We start from the raw sequence: 20,122 nt of genomic DNA, 5'->3' as shown, positions 1-20,122 counted from the left end.
TTGTGTAGATCTCACACACCTCTTCAAAGCAAACAGCATGGATTCTATACCTCTCTGAGGATGGAGTAGTGCTCTAGTGTTTCAGTGGTTTAGTTAGTGGGACTGTGACTGTCTGTTTGACAGCATGGTGACTCCAGTGATGTTTGTCCCCAGAGCATCAGCACACATTTGACGGCTAGTTCAGGAGGAGAAAGAGTGGATCGCCTGCCCTTATACAGTGGGTCATAGCATATGTGTGTGTGTCCGTCTGTGTGTCCATGTGCTTGCGTGCGTGTGTACGTCTAGGGGCTGTTCTCCTGCAGCACATGCTCTGACCTGGACGTAACATGTTCTCCAGGGGAACTGTCAGAGGATTTTGGGCGGAGTTGCCAGGGATGGGAATAAGAATCTACTCTCAAAAGATTTTCTCCAACATTGTTTCCCTGTCTTCATAGATGGACACACATTTTGTTTGTTCTTGTATGAACCAAGCAAGATGAGTGGTTCATTGCAACACTCCACAAACACACAAATGTAGCCCTACTTTTCCTGTACAGACACCAACAGAAGAGAGGCTTTCACCCATTTGACCAATTTGGCAGCTGATAAGCACATAATAAGTCTGGGCGTTCAGAGGCTGTTGCAGACAGACAGTAATCAATATGTTCGAATGGAGTGGTCGGGATTCTGATCTATGGATGGACAGTGTAATGAGCCTCTTTCAGCTAGGTGTCCTTTCGCTGAAGAATAAGCACCAGTTAAAACACCTTCATATTTTTTATCATAGAGCGTCCTGGAGAAACCCACGAATCCAGTGGTCTCTGAAAGCAGAAGCAGTCGAGCAATCTGAATGTAAGCCAAGTGTATTTTCCATTCTTACGGTTAAGTTATTTAAGTGTTTTGCACTCTTGTATCCTCCTTATACAGTTTTCAACCAACAAAGTAGGGAAGTGCATGGTGCTCTGATCGAATCGGGCATTAGTCTACAGTCGTGGCCAAAAGTTTTGAGAATGACACGTATTCATTTTTACAAAGTCTGTTGCCTCAGTTTGTATGATGGCAATTTGCATATACTCAAGAATGTTATGAAGAGTGATCAGATGAATTGCAATTAATTGCAAAGTCCCTCTTTTTCATGCAAATGAACTGAATCCCCCCAAAAACATTTCCACTGCATGTCAGCCCTGCCACAAAAGGACCAGCTCACATCATGTCAGTGATTCTCTCGTTAACATAGGTGTGAGTGTTGACGAGGACAAGGCTGGAGATCATTCTGTCATGCTGATTGAGTTCGAATAACAGACTGGAAGCTTCAAAAGGAGGGTGGTGCTTGGAATCATTGTTCTTCCTCTGTCAACCATGGTTACCTGCAAGAAAACACGTGCCGTTATCATTGCTTTGCACAAAAAGGGCTTCACAAGCAAGGATATTGCTGCCAGTAAGATTGCACCTAAATCAACCATTTATCGGATCATCAAGAACTTCAAGGAGAGCGGTTCAATTGTTGTGAAGAAGGCTTCAGGGCATCCAAGAAAGTCCAGAAAGCACCAGGACCGTCTCCTAAAGTTGATTCAGCTGCGGGATCAGGGCACCACCAGTACAGAGCTTGCTCAGGAATGGCAGCAGGCAGGTGTGAGTCCATCTGCACGCACAGTGAGGCGAATACTTTTGGAGGATGGCCTGGTGTCAAGAAGGGCAGCAAAGAAGCCACTTCTCTCCAGGAAAAACATCAGGGACAGACTGATATTCTGCAAAAGGTACAGGGATTGGACTGCTGAGGACTAGGTTAAAGTCATTTTCTCTGATGAATCCCCTTCCCGATTGTTTGGGGCATCCGGAAAAAAGCTTGTCCGGAGAAGACAAGGTGAGCGCTACCATCAGTCCTGTGTCATGCCAACAGTAAAGCATCCTGAGACCATTCATGTGTGGGGTTGCTTCTCAGCCAAGGGAGTGGACTCACTCACAATTTTGCCTAAAAACACAGCCATGAATAAAGAATGGTACCAACACATCCTCTGTGAGCAACTTCTCCCATACCATCCAGAACAGTTTGGTGACGAACAAAGCCTTTCCAGCATGATGGAGCACCTTGCCATAAGGCAAAAGTGATAACTAAGTGGCTCGGGGAACAAAACATCGATATTTTGGGTCCATGGTCAGGAAACTCCCCAGACCTTAATCCCATTGAGAACTTGTGGTCAATCCTCAAGAGGCAGGTGAACAAACAAAAACCCACAAATTCTGACAAACTCCAAGCATTGATTATGCAAGAATGGGCTGCCATCAGTCAGGATGTGGCCCAGAAGGTAATTAACATAATGCCAGGGCGGATTGCAGAGGTCTTGAAAAAGAAGGGTCAACACTGCAAATATTGACTCTTTGCATCAACTTCATGTAATTGTCAATAAAAGCCTTTGACACTTATGAAATGCTTGTAATTATACTTCAGTATTCCATAGTAATATCTGACAAAAATATCTAAAGACACTGAAGCAGCAAACTTTGTGGAAATTAATATTTGTGTCATTCTCAAAACTTTTGGTCACGACTGTACATCACCCCAGAGCCCTTTCAATGCACTTTAAGCACACTCACATATACAGTTTGAAGTCTTACTCTCTCCTTTCCCGCCTTCTACTGTTTTATAATCCATTGGTACACATTTTCTATCTGTTTTAGTAACTTGTTTTAGTAACTTCTGTTTTAGTAACTTGTCAGCCAATCTATTTAAAATTAAATTATTATTCACTAACGGGGCGATGTAATGCCAGCAGCTCGTTTTACGACAAGACTTCTAATGACAGTCCTTCTCAGTGGGAGAGCAGCAGAGTCAGACACTTATTTCTAAAAGGAATAATATCTCAGGAGAAGGAGAGAGCTGTTGTGTCCCCATTTCACCCCTTACTCCTCTTCTCGGCAGCTGTGAATGGTGTTTGGGGAGCTGAGAGACATTCAGGGGAAGCAGCAGGGGGTTCAGTCCAGGTGAGGTGCACTCAGAACTCAATCTGGAGCTTGGGCTGAGAGAACTGAGAGGGCTGTCTGTGTGTCACTGGCCCCAGGCCTTTCAGACTGGTTCACCTGCAGTCTGAACTCAATCTCTGTCCGGAGTCGCTACCGGTTTGTCTGGGCTGATGGCTAAGCTTGTGACTCACTCTCTCCCTCTCACCGACTGTTCTTAGACTGGAGAAACTCAGTCAGGGGCAGTGTCTCTCGTTCTTTCTGCTTTCATTGTGTTCTTATTCATTTTACCCAGTGTCTTTCTCTCCTCACTTGCACCCTTGACTCCTTCTATACAGGATGGCAGTGAGTTTGCGAGAGGGTTTGCCAGATTCCTCGCTCACAGTGAGGAACATTGGGGTTTTTCTTTCTTTCCCCCTCTTCCATTCTCCCCGCTTTGCAGATCAGTCGCTCCCCGCCATGAGAGAAACATGATCGACTGGACCGCCACAGCTCAGCCCGGAGATAATAGCCCACGTTCTCCATCCGTTTAGTTAGAAAATTAATTAACGTTCTGCGTTAATGGTTTGGGCTCTTGGGCACAATGGTTGGAGTGGGATGAGGGGCGGTGTGACATGTTGATTTATGGTGAAGATGTTTGAACAAGGGTAGGGGGGTTGACAAGGGCTTATGGCCTACAGCATTCTCCCCAAACCTTTTCAAGTCGTAGTCAATTTATTCTGACTTATTGTAACTGAATTCAATGGTTTGTCCCTCCTACTGTACGTCCCCAAAAACTATGCCATAATGTAACTCGGCCACCTGCCATGCTAGTGTATGCACCTTCTTTACTGTAAAGATGACACACAACCACTCTCTCCCAAACCAGAGCATGAATAGACGAGCACCAAGCCCTGGCATCATCAATGCTATGGAATTATCTAGACCACAAATCACAGTACAGCACAGTGTTTTCAGATTGGATTAAAAACAAAGGAGCATTGCGGTCAGTCTCAGCATGTGTCACTTTAATATTAGATGTCGCTGGGATTCCCTCAGATCAGTGTGTTGTGTGCATGAAAGAGCCATATATGAACACAATCAACAGTGAAGCATGCCTTTGCTACCACCGGATTACAGGAGATTGATACTTGAAAAGCAGCAGCCGCCATTGACCTGTGACCTTCCCCAGGGCAGGGATCTGATGAGACACACGGATTGCAATACCAACGACCAACCCACCACCACTCTTGGCATGTCTAATCTGCTTTTCTTAATGTGTCCAGGAACCAAATGAGTTACTGTGTCCGTCCTGTGACTGTGTCTGTCCTGGACAGCATCCGGCCATCTGCTCCATTTCAGCCAACTGCAACCATCCATGGTCTGTGGACCTTTTTCCTCTTTCAAGAAATTGCTACAATACTCAGCTTGGCTTTCTGATACAGCCAATTGCTGCGCTCTTTGGCTAGCGTCCCCTAAGTATCTCTATGTTTAGCCAGTCGCTTACCACCATTTGCTGCTGTTTCTTAATTCATATAATTCCATTTTCTGTAATGTCAATAATAATGGCGGAAAAGAGACGACTTTTATCAATAGTCTCTTATTTTTCATCAGGAAGGTATCTTGCTGTGCAGCACATTGGCATCTCACTTACCGTCCTCCACAAATTAAGTGGCTGTTTGTAGTAATATAATCAACACAGTTTGTGTAGGCGAGGAAGGAGCTCTACATGTTCCAGTCTTCGGTCTCCTACCTTGGGAGCAGTGGACCAGCCCACCGGCAGCCAAGAGCACACTAACTTTGACAGTGAAGAATCCCCAGATGTAGCGATTTCCCTTTCAATTGATCATGTTGGATAGTATCTCATGACATGGCTTCTCCCTCTCCGTTAGCACACTGGAGAGCCATTAAAACTTGAGTGTTTTTCTTTCTTTCTCCCTCTTCCATTCTCCCCGCTTTGCAGATCAAAGTCGCTCCCCGCCATGAGAGAAACATGATCGACGGACCGCCACAGCTCAGCCCGGAGATAATAGCCGGCGTTCTCCATCCGTTTAGTTTGAAATATAATTAACGTTCTGCATTAAACGGTTTGGGCTCTTGGGCACAATGGTTGGAGTGGGACGAGGGGCAGCGTGACATGTTGATTTATGGTGAAGATGTTTGGACAAGGGGAGGGCGGTTGAAAAGGGCTTATGGCCCACAGCATTCTCCCCAAACCTTTTCAAGTCAAAGTCAATTTATTCTGGCTTATTGATTTTTGTAACTGAATTCAATGGTTTGTCCCTCCTACTGTACGTCCCGACAGACAAAATGATTACGTTAAGTCCAAAACTATTAGCATAATGATTTATCTATTTATTAAGTACATGATGAGAGAATGCATTAGTATTCATTTGTCGATTTATATCAGGAGAGGACTGATTCAGTCAAACAGTTCAGGCCCAAAGTGAACATCTATGCTCGACTCAAACAAACCAGTCATAGCAGCGTTTCTATAACATAACTTTTGGTGGCGGTCTATGTATATTGTAGCCTACGTAATTGAACTTGACCATGCATCTAAAACCACAACCATGACCAGGCCAGGTCACTGCCGGTCTCAATGTGACCACTCTCTGACCTTACAGCTTGTCTCTGAGATGAATGACAGGTGTGTTGTGGTCACTGTGGTCTCAGCTTGCTAATGTTGTTTGGAACGTCTTTGATCTCCAGCTGTCTCTGAAGACAGACACAGACTTTGAGTATGGCTGGCAGCAGTGCTTTTGAAGCTGTGAATCTTCTCCTTCTGGGGAATCATGCACATCTTGCAGATCAGTAGGTGTGTTCTTTTCCTTTTGCTCGCCTCTCTCAGCTGCCAATCATGTCGCGACGCACCAGCACTCATCAAACGCCTACCATCCCCTCACTGTGGGAGAGAGAGGGAGATTTAGCTTGGATGTGGGTGGGTGGGTGGTTGGGTGGGCTGGCGTTTGTTTGCTTTCATAACATACTGACTACACCGGGCATGCCCGTGCGCCATCGTGCGCATGTTGATTTTGTCCATCCACACCAGAAGCGATCATGACACGCAGGTTAAAATATCAAAACCAACTGTAAAACAACTATATTCATTTAGGCGCATATCAAACACACATGACATTCGTTGACATTTAGCTATCTTGCTATTGCTAGCTAATTTATCCTGGTAGACGAGCAATGGGTTGTTATTTTATCTGAATTGCATATGGTCCTTTTTTTTGTTGTTGCTGGATCTTTGTAGAATTTTGACATCAAGTCATACAAAATTCATGTGTTTCTCTACTCTGACTACTAACACTAGAAAAGCGAGACATCTAGCTATCCCGTTCTGAGCCAATGCATTCTAACAGTATAATAAATACATTTTGTATATGCTGTTTAGGGTTTAATACCAGTGACCGGTATCTCGAGACTGCCCGACCAAGCTCTTGCCATTTCTCGAGAATTCTAATGTTGTGGACCAATAATATGGCCTACCATTTTTATGCTGCACTAATGCAAAAATACAAAATATGCATGTGTGAATAGCTGCATGAAACTCACACATCAACTTTAGCTTCGTTCATACATTAGACCAGTCATCACAACGCAAGCAGCCGACCATATTTTGCCTACTCAACTTAAAGTCCCCAATAGAAAATGGCCCTTACTTGCATGACTTCTATAAATTGCAATGCTAGGCTACACGTGACATCTCGACTCAGTTACCGACATCTCACATTCACAAATCCCCAAACTAGCTTTGTGGCACTGGTAGAGGATGAACATATAAACTGCAGCTACTCACTGTTAACAAAATGTCCGGTACATTGTGTCCACAAACGCGCTCGAGGAAATAGACATTTGCAGCATTGTTCTATGATGTTACTATAACAAATGCGGGTGCATGGGCTTGATGAGTCAGGGTAGCAGGACTTTGATCAACTGCGGCCCTATCCATGGTGCTGAATACCCGCTACTAAGCCATTTGTTTAGCAGAGATGTTCCCTGTGACAGTCACTACAATAAGCAAGTTATCATAAAGTAAAAACAGCCACAACCTTCCTAAATCCCACTGATGGCCAGATGCCAGGGGAGAGAAGAGGGCCAACAAGCTGGGTGACATCTTTCAGTCAAAGGTAAGCTAAAACGAATGTAATTTTCACTAAGCTGTAGGCTTAGTAACCTACGTTTAGGATACATCAATAAAGTAGTGTGGTGATTTTGACAAAATTTTGAGTTGATTAAATTGTGACAATTACAACAAGAAACCGTTAGATTCCTGTCCATATTTCTCTATTTACAGTGGTAAAACCATGTCAGATTTTTGGGGGCTGCTTTTATGCTTTTAAATAGCATTTTCAGTTTGAATAGGAATACCGGGATATTACCGGTGTGGTTGAAATTTTCCCAGGAAGGTAAATTTGTCGATTTTGGAGAAAATATTCAACCCGAATGCTATTGCAAATAAATTATAATTTGCTTGTGTTTAGGAAGGTGTTAGGTAGGCCTACCATTAGAATACAAACAAAATAAAATTGTCATTCGTTTGTTACTGTAGGCTATATGTAAAACCACAAAACACCACAAGTGTTGTACACCATCACAAAGAAATGCATTATTATTTTGTTATGACAGTTCATTAGAAACATTTAAAAAACAAATCAATTTTATTTCGAAAGAACAGTATCATCATTTAAGTTGTATTATTTTACTCGTCTGTGCTTAGTAGCCTATGCTGCTGCAAGTGCTTACATGTAGAACGCATGGAATAGTGGCTGTAATATACTACAAAAAAAATATATTTTTTGAATTATAAACCAGGTCATTCGAGCCCTGAATGCTGATTGGGTGAAAGCCACGGGTATGACACAAAATTCCTGCTGACTGCAGGAATGTCCACCAGAGCTGTTGCCAGAGAATTGAATGGGCTTATGCCCACCCATGGCTGCGCCCCTGCCCAGTCATGTGAAATCCATAGATTAGGGCCTAATGAATTTATGGTAAAGAAATTAACATTCAATTCTCTGGCAACAGGTCTGGTGGACATTCCTGCAGTCAGCATTCCAATTGCACGCTCCCTCAACTTGAGACATCTGTGGCATTGTGTTGTGTGGCAAAACTGCACTTTTTAGTGGCCTTTTTTGTCCCCAGCTCAAGGTGCACCTGTATAATGATCATGCGGTTTAAACAGCTTCTTGATATGCCACACCTGTCAGATGGATGGATTATCTTGGCAAAGGAGAAATGCACACCAACAGGGATGTAAACATATTTGTGCACAAAGTTTGAGAGAAATAAGCTTTTTTATTTCAGCTCATGAAACATGGGACCAACACTTTACATGTTGCGTTTATGTTTTTGCTCAGTATAATATATACAATGGTGTGTGTAGACAGTATGGACAGTATATGAATAAAAAAGGTGTAGTTAGGATGAGCCTTGACTAGAATGCTGTATTTACACTACCGTTCAAAAGTTTGGGGTCACTTAGAAATGTCCTTGTTTTTGAAAGAAAATCACATTTTTTGTCCCTTTTTAAAATAACATCAAATTGATCAGAAATACAGTGTAGACATTGTTAATGTTGTAAATTACTATTGTGATTTTTAATGGAATATCTACATAGGTGTACAAAGGCCCATTTATCAGCAACCATCACTCCTGTGTTCCAATGGCACGTTGTTAGCTAATCCAAGATTATCATTTTAAAAGATGAATTGATATTTAGAAAAACCTTTTTCAGTTAGGTTAGCTGATTAAAGAAGCAATAAAACTGGCCTTCTTTTAGACTAGTTGAGTATCTGGAGCATCAGCAATTGTGGGTTCAATTACAGGCTCAAAATGTCCAGAAACAAAGTACTTTCTTTGGAAACTCATCAGTCTATTCTTGTTCTGAGAAATGAAGGCTATTCCATGCGAGAAATTGCCAAGAACCTGAACATCTCGTACAACGCTGTGTACTACTCCCTTCACAGAACAGCGTAAACTGGCTCTAACCAGAAGAGAAAGAGGAGTGCAATTTGAGGCTGGTAACTCAAATGAACGTATCCTCTGGGTCTTCCATTCCTGTGGCGGTCCTCATAAGAGCCAGATTCATCATACCGCTTGATGGTTTTTGCGACTGCACTTGAAGAAACTTTCAAAGTTCTTTACATTTTTTATATTAATTGACCTTCATGTCTTATAGTAATGATGGACTGTCATTTCTCTTTGCTTATTTGAGCTGTTCCTGCCATAATATGGACTTGGTCTTTTACCAAATAGGGCTATCTTCTGTATACCCCCCTACCTTGTCACAACACAACTGATTGGCTCAAACGCATTAAGAAGGAAAGAAATGACACATTCCAGGTGACTACCTCATGAAGCTGGTTGAGAGAATGCGAAAAGTATGCAAAGCTGTCATCAAGGCAAAGGGTGGCTACTTTGAAAAATCTCAAAAATTAAATATATTTTCATTGGTTTCACACTTTTTTGGTTTCTACATGATTCCATGTGTTATTTCATAGTTTTGATGTCTTCACTATTATTCTACAAAGTAGAAAATAGTAAAAGTTAAGAAAAACACTTGAATGATAGGTGTTCTAAAACTTTTGACCGTTAGTGTATTTTGCCCCAGAGTTAGTTTGCGTTATGCATGTTTCTTTTAATCACCTCCTCAGATGTCCTCTGCCTTTCTTATTACTCCCTGACAGCATCTGTCAGTGGCATCAAGGAGCAGGTAAATAGGCAGCCATTTTGAGGAATAGTCATTTCTTTTCAGCCCTCTTTATTGTGCACAGGGTTGAGAGCGTACAAGTATGCCACTTCCTGTTTTTCAGTACATACTAGCCTTTGTGGCATCGGTTTATACACACTTGAGACGTAATCTCCTACTAATGAGAGCGTTGAGTACTTTGTAGAGTTCATGTTTTAGTAAAGATGATGAAAGACCTGTGTTTTCTCTGAAGAGTCAGGATATTTCTAGAGCTTCTAGGGAGCTATTTTTACATATGATTGGTTCTACCCAGGCAGTCTGCCCACCCACTCTCTCATACAGTGAAAGCAAGTGTCCCGCTTGTTAACACTGTTTCACAGGTGTGTGTTGCGGTCTTGGAGGGTATTTCTAGAAAGGGAAAGGAGGTCACTTATGAAAATGGCTTACCCTCATTGCTATCTAACTCTAGGGAGCGCTCACTGGCAGAAGGGATAGCGAAAGAGATAGCAGACCACCGAAATCCATTAAGGAATGCTAATCATCATTAAAAGGGCAGCTTTATGATGTCAGGATATTTCATGTGATAGATGTGAGTTGTTTCAGTGAGGAAGACCGTACACTCTTCAGGGAGGTGGAGTGTGTGTATGTGTGAAAGAAGTCACACTAACACAGCAGACATGATCATTTGGTGCTCCTCCACACTGTAGGTCAATGGCAGTCTGGCACAAAGGGTAGGCATAATCCATTTAAACCCTGACACTTGCAGTCTGCTTAAGTACTAACACGATCAGCGATTTAAATTGGTTTTTAATTAGGTATATCTTGCAATTGCTCTCACATCAAAGTTGCATACCCCGTTCTTGTCAGTGGGGCTATCGGTAAAACTAACCCAGACTCCACTTTTCCTGTGACCCGGTCAACATGTCTCTACCCCGCTTCTGTCTGACTGCCCTGCCCTGCACCCTAATTTGGCTTGTCACAGCACATTGGTTTACTGACTCTCCTCATTTTGTGTGTGCATGGAGACTTAGACAGTATAAAAAATCTATAATTGTTGTTTGTGATTCTGATTTACCAAACCCATACTGTTATAGCATGTAAACACCAAATCCACCCGTCAGTTACATCCAAACACACTGACCTTCCATTCCACTAGTACTATATCCACACGCACACACACACTGACCTTCCATTCCACTAGTACAATATCCACACGCACACACTGACCTTCCATTCCACTAGTACTATATCCACACGCACACTGACCTTCCATTCCACTAGTACTATATCCACACGCACACTGACCTTGCATTCCACTAGTACTATATCCACACGCACACTGACCTTCCATTCCACTAGTACTATATCCACACGCACACTGACCTTCCACTCCACTAGTACTATATCCACACGCACACACACTGACCTTCCATTCCACTAGTACTATATCCACACGCACACTGACCTTCCACTCCACTAGTACTATATCCACACGCACACTGACCTTCCATTCCACTAGTACTATATCCACACGCACACTGACCTTCCATTCCACTAGTACTATATCCACACGCACACACACACTGACCTTCCATTCCACTAGTACTATATCCACACGCACACACACACTGACCTTCCATTCCACTAGTACTATATCCACACACACACTGACCTTCCACTCCACTAGTACTATATCCACACGCACACTGACCTTGCATTCCACTAGTACTATATCCACACGCACACTGACCTTCCATTCCACTAGTACTATATCCACACGCACACTGACCTTGCATTCCACTAGTACTATATCCACACGCACACTGACCTTGCATTCCACTAGTACTATATCCACACGCACACTGACCTTGCATTCCACTAGTACTATATCCACACGCACACTGACCTTGCACTCCACTAGTACTATATCCACACGCACACTGACCTTGCATTCCACTAGTACTATATCCACACGCACACTGACCTTCCACTCCACTAGTACTATATCCACACGCACACTGACCTTCCATTCCACTAGTACTATATCCACACGCACACTGACCTTGCATTCCACTAGTACTAAATCCACACACACACACTGAGCCGTGGCTCTTTGTGGTGTTCTATCTGTATCCGCCCCGACCGAGTCGTCAACCGCAAGCCATGGTGTTGCTAGGCAATGCCATTAAATAACATACGTGGGTAGCAAGACTAGGAGAGCAAGATAGGCTTATCCACAACCTGCTAATACCTCTTCAAAATAGATATATTGTACATGTCATTTACATTATCATGGACCTATAATCCCTGAGTCCTGTGAACAGAAGTGTGTTATTGTGACACTGACAGCACCGTAGGTTCTCCTGAACTGACCTTGAAAAGAGAGGAGGGTTGTCTGTCTGAGCCAGTGGGGGAGAGGTTATGAATGTTGATTTGGTTTAAGTTCACGGAAAGAGGTGGTTATGTAATGTTGACCTTGACATAGACACTTGCTTTCCTTGAAAGAGGTTGCGCGTATGTTGACATGGTAATGTTGTGTCCCTGACCTGGTCGAATGACAGGGCTGGTCTCTTCTCAGTAGACCAGCACTCTGACCATCATATGCGGTCTATGACTCTGACAGATAATGCCCTTTGGTCGACTGAAAGGTGGTTTTGCGGCATATGTCGGAGAGATCATGTTTGTGCACATCTCTCATCCCAACAACACTAGCATGACCCTTTCACGTTTTGTAATCGTATTTCTCTACTGTAGATTTCAGGATTTAGGCATACTCAGAAAACGGCATGCTCTCAAACAAAGAATCTGTATGTGGTTAGTGGTGTATTTAAATGAGTCGGTGTCCTTTTAGATGAATAATCACAGGCTGGAGATCAGAGGGCACAGTGCTCAGGGAGTAGCAGGGAGAGGACCAGGAGGAGGCTGGAGGTTGGCCAGGGTAGGAGAAGGCACTAGGTGGATGGGCACTGAATATGTTACGGTGGAATGGGCAAGGACTGAATAGTATGTCATTCTAAGGGCTTGTCTTCTCTCTGTCTCAGTCACTCACATTATATCTGTGTCTCTCTTTCTTTCTTTCTCTCTCTTTCTCTCTCAAGCAGCCTTAGGGGGAGGGATGGACAGACAGGAAGGAACTGAAGCCTCCTCATCACTTTGCTTTTGTTTCAGTAGTGTTTGTCAGGAGTAATGGGAGTAGGGAGGACAAAAGAGAGAGAGACACACACACACACACACACACACACACGATAATTACAATACTGAGAAGTGCCTCTTTATCAGAAGCTGTTTTTGTGAGTGCCTGAGGGTGTAACATCTTCTCGCTGTCTTTCTGTCATTTTCAGCCTCTATGGATCACCCAGCTCCCTCTAAAACTACACCCTCCTTCTCTGTGTCTCTCTCTTTCTGTTTCCCCCTCTTTCTCTCACACACACACATTCATTGACAGAAGTAGTTGGTCTTGCTGAGTTTCAATGACCAGTGAGTTCTCTTCCTCAAACGGGGGGGGGGTGAACTACTGTCTGGGCTGTTAAACCCTCCCCTGGGATGGGTGTCCTCTCCTGACAGGCTGGGCTGGCTGGTGGATGGAGAAGGAGGAGGAGAGCGAGGTCGGGCAACAGGCACCCTGTCAGTCTGGCCTCTCAGAGGGTCCACAGTGGCCAATTAGTGAGGAGCCTGAGAGTGCTTTGGCACGGCAGGTCCCCGGTCAGGACTCACACCCGCATTATAGTGGACGGGGCTCTGTGTCTGATATAACAGGCCCAGTGCTGAGCCCTTTAGCTCACATAGACGCACACACAGTCGAAGAGTTACACATCTGTCTAAAACCTGTTACCTGATCTCCTATCTGTTTACTCTTGCTAATGAGAGTGGATCTGAGACGTCTTTACTCTTTAGGGATAGGGGGCAGCATTGGGAAGTTTGGATGAAAAGCGTGCCCAGAGTAAACTGCCTGTTACTCAGGCCCAGAAGCTAGAATATGCATATAATTAGTAGATTTGGATAGAAAACACTCTAAAGTTTCCAAAACTGTTAAAAATAATGTCTGTGAGTATAACAGAACTCATATGGCAGGCGAAAACCTGAGAAAAATCCAACCAGGAAGTGGGAAGTCTGAGGTTTGTAGTTGTCAAGTGAATGCCTATCGAATATCCAGTGTCTGTGGGGTCAGATTACACTTCCTAAGGCTTCCACTAGATGTCAACAGTCTTTAGAAGTTGTTTCAGGCTTCTATTGTGAAAGGGGAGCGAATAAGAGCACTCTAAGCAGATGGCCCAGGTGAAAGCCTTTAGTTTAGTCACGCGCATGGCTGTGAGCGCGAGCTCCGTTCCCTTTCTAATGAAAACAGTATTGTCCGGTTGAAACATTATTGAATATTTATGATAAAAACACCCTAAGGATTGATTAGAAACATCGTTTGACATGTTTCTACGAACTCAAATGGAACTTTTTTGCCTGCGCTTTGCATTTGGATTACTGGACTAAACGCGCAAACAAAAAGGAGGTATTTGGATATAAAGATGAACTTTATCGAACAAAACAAACATTTATTGTCTAACATGGAGACCTGGGAGTGCCATCAGATGAAGATCATCAAAGGCAAGTGATTAATTTTAATGCTATTTCTGACTTTTGTGACACCTCTCCTTGGTTGGAAAATGGCTGTATGGTTTTTGTGGCTAGGCGCTGACCTAACATAATCACATGGTTTGCTTTCGCCGTAAAGCCTTCTTGAAATCGGACACAGCGGTTGGATTAACAAGAAGTGTATCGTGAATCGTATGTATAACACTTGTATCTTATATCAATGTTTATGATGAGTATTTCTGTAATTTGATGAGGCTCTCTGCATTTTCACCGGATATTTGTTTGAGACAATGCATTTCTGAACATAACACGCCAATTTAAAATGACACCTCTCCTTCTTTGGAAAATGGCTGTATGATTTTCTGTGGCTAGGCGCTGACCTAACATAATCACATGGTGTGCTTTCACCGTAAAGCCTTTTTGAAATTGGACACTGTGGTTGGATTAACGAGAAGTTTATCTTTAAAATGGTGTATAATACTTGTATGTTTGAGGAATTTTTAATTGTGAGATAAGATACAAGTGTTATACATACGATTAAAGATACACTTCTTGTTAATCCAACCGCTGTGTCCGATTTCAAAAAGGCTTTACGGTGAAAGCACACCATGCGATTATGTTAGGTCAGCGCCTAGCCACAAAAAACCATACAGCCATTTTCCAAAGAAGGAGAGGTGTCACAAAAGTCAGAAATAGCATTAAAAGTAATCACAAACCTTTGATCTTCATCTGGTGGCACTCCCAGGACTCCATGTTAGACAATACATGTTTGTTTTGTTTGATAATGTCCCTCTTTATGTCCACAGCTACAGGGTGCTGATGACAGCTAAAATGCTTCTTCCCTCGGTGAAACACTGCTGTGCTGAGTGGTGAAGTGGGTATTTGATGTTCAGGCTTTCTATTACTCCGAGGGTCTGTCTACAATCTCCAGTTGTTTCCTGTGTGATTTCACTCTTCAGTGTCAGTCTCATTGCAGAAGTAAGCTCTTTGCTGAGAGGGTATTTATTGCCTTGTATGGCCGATTGCACGCCAGCGTAGGCGGAAAACATTTTTGGGGATAAGTACTTTTGAGATATCAATATTCATTGTTTTAATGTTGAATAAAGTAATGTGAAAATGTGTATTTCAGAATCTACACATACCCCATATTATGAGGAGTATAATGACACCAAGATGTTGTCTGTATCATGTACAGTTCACAGATCATAGGGTCTTACAGGAGGCATGTACATGTCTAAAAATGGCCACTTTCATGTTTTTTTTTTCTTCTCACAAATGGTTTGTGATACAAATGTAAAAAGCACATCAAACGTCCTTCCTCCCAATGACGTTTCTATGTGAGAATTGCCAGAACAATCTGAGATACCAAAAATATTTCATTGGGAGGAAGGACGTTTGGAATCGCCAAAAACCCCATCCGGAGGCCCACCCTGGGTGCACATTTTGGTTTTAGCCCTAGCACTACACAGCTGATTCAGTAACAAACTCATCATCAAGCATTGGTTATTTGAATCAGCTGTGTTGTGCTAGGGCAAAAACCAAAACGTACAGTGCATTCGGAAAGTATTCAGACCCATTGACTTTTTCCACATTTTGTTACATTACAACCTTATTCTAAAATGGATTGAATTGTTTTTTTCCCCCCATCAATCTACATGCAATACCCCATTGTTATTTTATTTAACCTTTATTTAATACGGCAAGTCAGTTAAGAACAAATTCTTATTTACAATGACGGCCTAGGAACAGTGGGTTAATTGCCATGTTCAGGGGCAGAGCGACAGATTTTTACCTTTTCAGCTCGGGGATTCGATCTAGCAACCTTTCGGTTACTAGTCCAACGCTCTAACCACTTGGCTGCCAGCCGCCCCTAATGACAAAGCAAAAACAGTTTTTTAGAAATGTTTGCAAATCTATAAAAAATAAAAAGCTGAAATATTACATTTACATAACTATTCAGACCCTTTACTCAGTACTTTGTTGAAGCACCTTTGGCGGCGATTACTGCCTTGAGTCTTCTTGGGTATGACGCTACAAGCTTGGCACACCTGTATTTGGGGAGTTTCTCACATTCTTCTATGCAGATCCTCTCAAGCTCTGTCAGGTTGGACAGGGACATCGTTGCACAGCTATTTTCAGGTCTCTCCAGAGATGTTCGATCGGGTTCAAGTCCGGCCTCTGGCTGGGCCACTCAAGGACATTCAGCGACTTGTCCCGAAGCCACTCCTGCGTTGTCTTGGCTGTGTGCTTAGGGTCGTTGTCCTGTTGGAAGGTGAAGCTTTCCCCCAGTCTGAGGTCCTGAGCTCTATGAAGCAGATTTTTGTCAAGGATCTCTCTGTACTTTGCTCCATTCATCTTTCCCTCGACCCTGACTAGTATCCCAGTCCCTGCAGCTGAAAAACACAGCATGACGCTGCTGCCACCACCATGCTTCACCGTAGGGATGGTGGCAAGTTTCCTCCAAACGTGGTGCTTGGCATTCAAGCCAAAAAGTTCAACCTTGGTTTCATCAGAGCAGAGAATCTTGTTTCTCATGGTCTGAGAGTCCTTTAGGTACCTTTTGGCAAACTCCAAGCGGGCTATCATGTGCCTTTTACTGAGGAGTGACTTCCATCTGGCCACTCTACTGTAAAGGCCTGATTGGTGGAGTGCTGCAGAGATGGTTGTCCTTCTGGAAGGTTCTCCCATCTCCACAGAGGAACTCTGGAGCTCTGTCAGAGTGACCATCGGATTCTTGGTCACATCCCTGACCAAGGCCCTTCTCCCTCGATTGGTCAGTTTGGCCGGGCGGCCAACTCTACGAAGAGTCTTGTTGGTAAAAAACTTCTTCCATTTAAGAATGATGGAGGCCACTGTGTTCTTGGTGACCTTCAATGCTGCAGAAATGTTTTGGTACCCTTCCCCAGATCTGTGCCTCGACACAGTCCTGTCTCGGAGCTCTACGGACAATTCCTTCGACCTCATGGCTTGGTTTTGGCTCTGACATGCACTGTCAACTGTGGGACCATTATATAGACGGTTGTGTGCCTTTCCAAATCATGTCCAATCAATTGAATTTACCACAGGTGGACTCCAAGTTGTAGAAACATCTCAAGGATGATTAATGAGAACATGATGCACCTGAGCTCAATTTCAGGTCTCATAGCAAAAGGTCTGAATACTTATTTAAGTAAGGTATTTCTGTTTTTTATTTTTTATAAATTTGCAAACATTATTGTGATTGTGGATTTATGTATTTTTAAGAATATGTCTTATGTAACAAAATGTGGAAAAAGGGAAAGAATACTTTCAGAATGCACTGTACACCCAGGGCAGGACCGAGTTTGGGAAACCCTGGTGTATAGTATGTAATACTATTGAATTTCTGTCATCGTAAGTAATTGTGGACGGTTGAGAAGTACATTCAATTTGATGGAGCTCGTACAAGTGTGACTGCAGTTGGATTATTCTGCTGCGGTAAATCATTTAACTTGGTGGAGAGCAAGACTTCTGTACTGCGTCTCTGTCTGTTTACCTCTCTCTGTGTGAGCTTTGGTGTGAGTACTTCTGTGTGAGTACTTCTGTGTGTGTCTCTGTTTAGTGAGTGTGTTTCTGAATGAGCTGACTCGTTGGGTGTGATCACGTGTTGTGCTCTGTTTGCCACACAGACAAGACTGAGGCTCTAGAATCTAGCTTTTTGTGTGTGTGTGTGTGTGTGTGTGTGTGTGTGTGTGTGCGCGCGCACTTCCGTGTGTTTGTGTTGGGTTGCTCTAGTGTATCCTACCTAGATGATTTGTAATACACTCAGGCTATTGCCCTTTATCAGTGATGCTAGCACCTCTCCTGACCTTGTGCTCATCACAGCCCTCACATCCCCTGTGGAGCGAGACAGGCTTTTCAGAAGACAAAAAGGCCCAGAGAGAGAGAACACACACCTACGCACACAGCTGTGAATAACAATGGGTGCTATCTCTAAGGTTCAGCCTGAAAGTCTTAAATGTCAGCATCACTCTCGTGTTGCAACACGCTCTACGGCAATCGTTAGCTGCACAGAGGAGATCGATAAACACAGGCATCGGTTCGATTGAGATGTGGGGCTGATAATAGGGCGGACACCCAATCAAAGACAGAATATTAGTACTTTCATCCAGTTGAGAATAGATATTACTGATTGAGTGTCCTCCCAGGGAAATGTCTTTCTGACAGAGTGCTGATTGTATTTACCCAGGAGACTGTTCTAGGACGTAGTTTGGGCTTGATGTTGTTGACCACTTCAAGCTAGAAGGAATCCTTATCTCCAACAGGCCTGTAGACGGACAAGACGCCGTGTGTGTATTTAGTTAGCTGTGGAATGATGTTTGTCCACAGGAGTGTGTGTTGCAGCACTCCTCTCTGCAGGTCTGTGTGCCCACCCTTGGAGGCTGGCCACTGGGGGCATTCACTCAGACTGGCATCCACAGGGGAGAATTGCAGACCATTGTCTGCCTCTCCAATTTGGTATAAGGACAAAAAAATATCCTTTGTTAGGCTTTTACAGCCAAAAGATCCTCAACCACATTTCTAATCCTGTCTCGGGTGTGAGATTCTGTTGCGCTGCACACTACATGGTTGATTCAGATGTACATCGAACTGTTCATTTGAATGAAGGCTCTGAGGTGCCAAATTCATAAGGGCATGTGGTAGCGCTCCAGAGTGGCATTAGTTCGACTTAGTCATGCCACACATTGTGGTTGGCACTTATGACCAATTTGTGACTTCAATCTGTGTCCAGACAGTGCCTTGTATTGCCCAGACTTCCTTAGTAAACATCTGATGTTAATACAATGTTCTGGATGGTTATTCTAACAACTAAAGGCTAGTGGTGTGTGTTGGATGCGGCCATGCGGCAGGAGAGGAAAATGCCAATGTCCATATTGACATTGGTCAAAAACAAACCTTCCCTACATGTGTAATTTCACCTATCCTTCCAATCCCTTACAAAGTGCCAGTGCGGCGTAGCATGATGCCTGTCCTCAAATTGTCTTTACGTGATTTCATCCAGCCGCCTGGAACACTATCCACCAGATCGAGTTTTAATTGAACCCTGGTAGACGAAGGATCCGTACTGGAAGTACAGCAGGTTGTTATTTCAACAGCTTAGTCTCAACGTCCTCCCAGTTTGATAGAAGCTGGGCTTTTTGTTCTGTTAAAATGAATATGCAGACGTGTGTCCTGGTGGGAGTAGAGCGAGACGGAGAATATGGGGGATGTGTGAGTTTGTCCTCTGGCTTCATAATGTGGAAGGACATGCTTTTGTGTGTGTTGGAGTTGGAGACTGTCTCCATTTCCTAGTTTGTTTATCTCTCTCCATCTTGCTAGGCGATGTGGTGAGCATACCAATGGAACCTCGTTGCGGTGTCACATTTCTCAGTCTTTCAGCGACACACAAAGATGGAAACACATTCTCACTCATACCTTGTCTCTCTCTCAACACACACACACACACCCCCACTGCCAAGCCGTCCTCAAGGGTGAGAGTTTCTATCAGCCTCATAGCCGCCGGTTCTCCACCACAACGCTCCCTTCAGTGCTCAAGACGGCTGCAGTCAGAAAAGAGAGAGGGAGAGAGAGAATGGAATGAAAAGACAGGTGGAAAAAAGAGAACATTTTCACGCTGATTCTATTTTTAGACTTGCTCCGTTTCGACACTCAGGATAAGATCTAAAGACGTATACACGGGCAACCGTCTCGACAGAAATGAGTACAGGAAGAAAGAAAGAGAAGAAAAAACGCCTCAAACAAATGTTGGAAAATGTAGTGGAAATGAAAGCTTTGCAACCAAACTTTTCCATTTCCCTGTTCAATACAGTCTGGAGTTCTAACCCTCCCCCATTCAAATGGATTGAAACAAGTCGTATGTTTCTTTCTCCGTTGTGGACACGGCTACTAATTGCCTATTAGCTGAGT

General features: G+C 43.5%; 1 protein-coding gene across 1 annotated transcript in view; it reads left to right on the top strand.

Annotated features, from left to right (window-relative positions):
* Positions 1-20,122, top strand: part of LOC106587292 (T-cell immunomodulatory protein) — a 108,104-nt gene that overhangs the window by 47,975 nt on the left and 40,007 nt on the right. The gene's annotated exons all lie outside the window — the stretch shown is intronic.

The sequence above is a fragment of the Salmo salar genome, chromosome ssa26 (genome assembly GCF_905237065.1).
Source record: "Salmo salar chromosome ssa26, Ssal_v3.1, whole genome shotgun sequence".
In the NCBI taxonomy this organism is placed as follows: domain Eukaryota; kingdom Metazoa; phylum Chordata; class Actinopteri; order Salmoniformes; family Salmonidae; genus Salmo; species Salmo salar.
The sequence above is the reverse complement of the archived record's forward strand: the minus strand, read 5'-3'. Positions and strand labels throughout refer to the sequence as shown.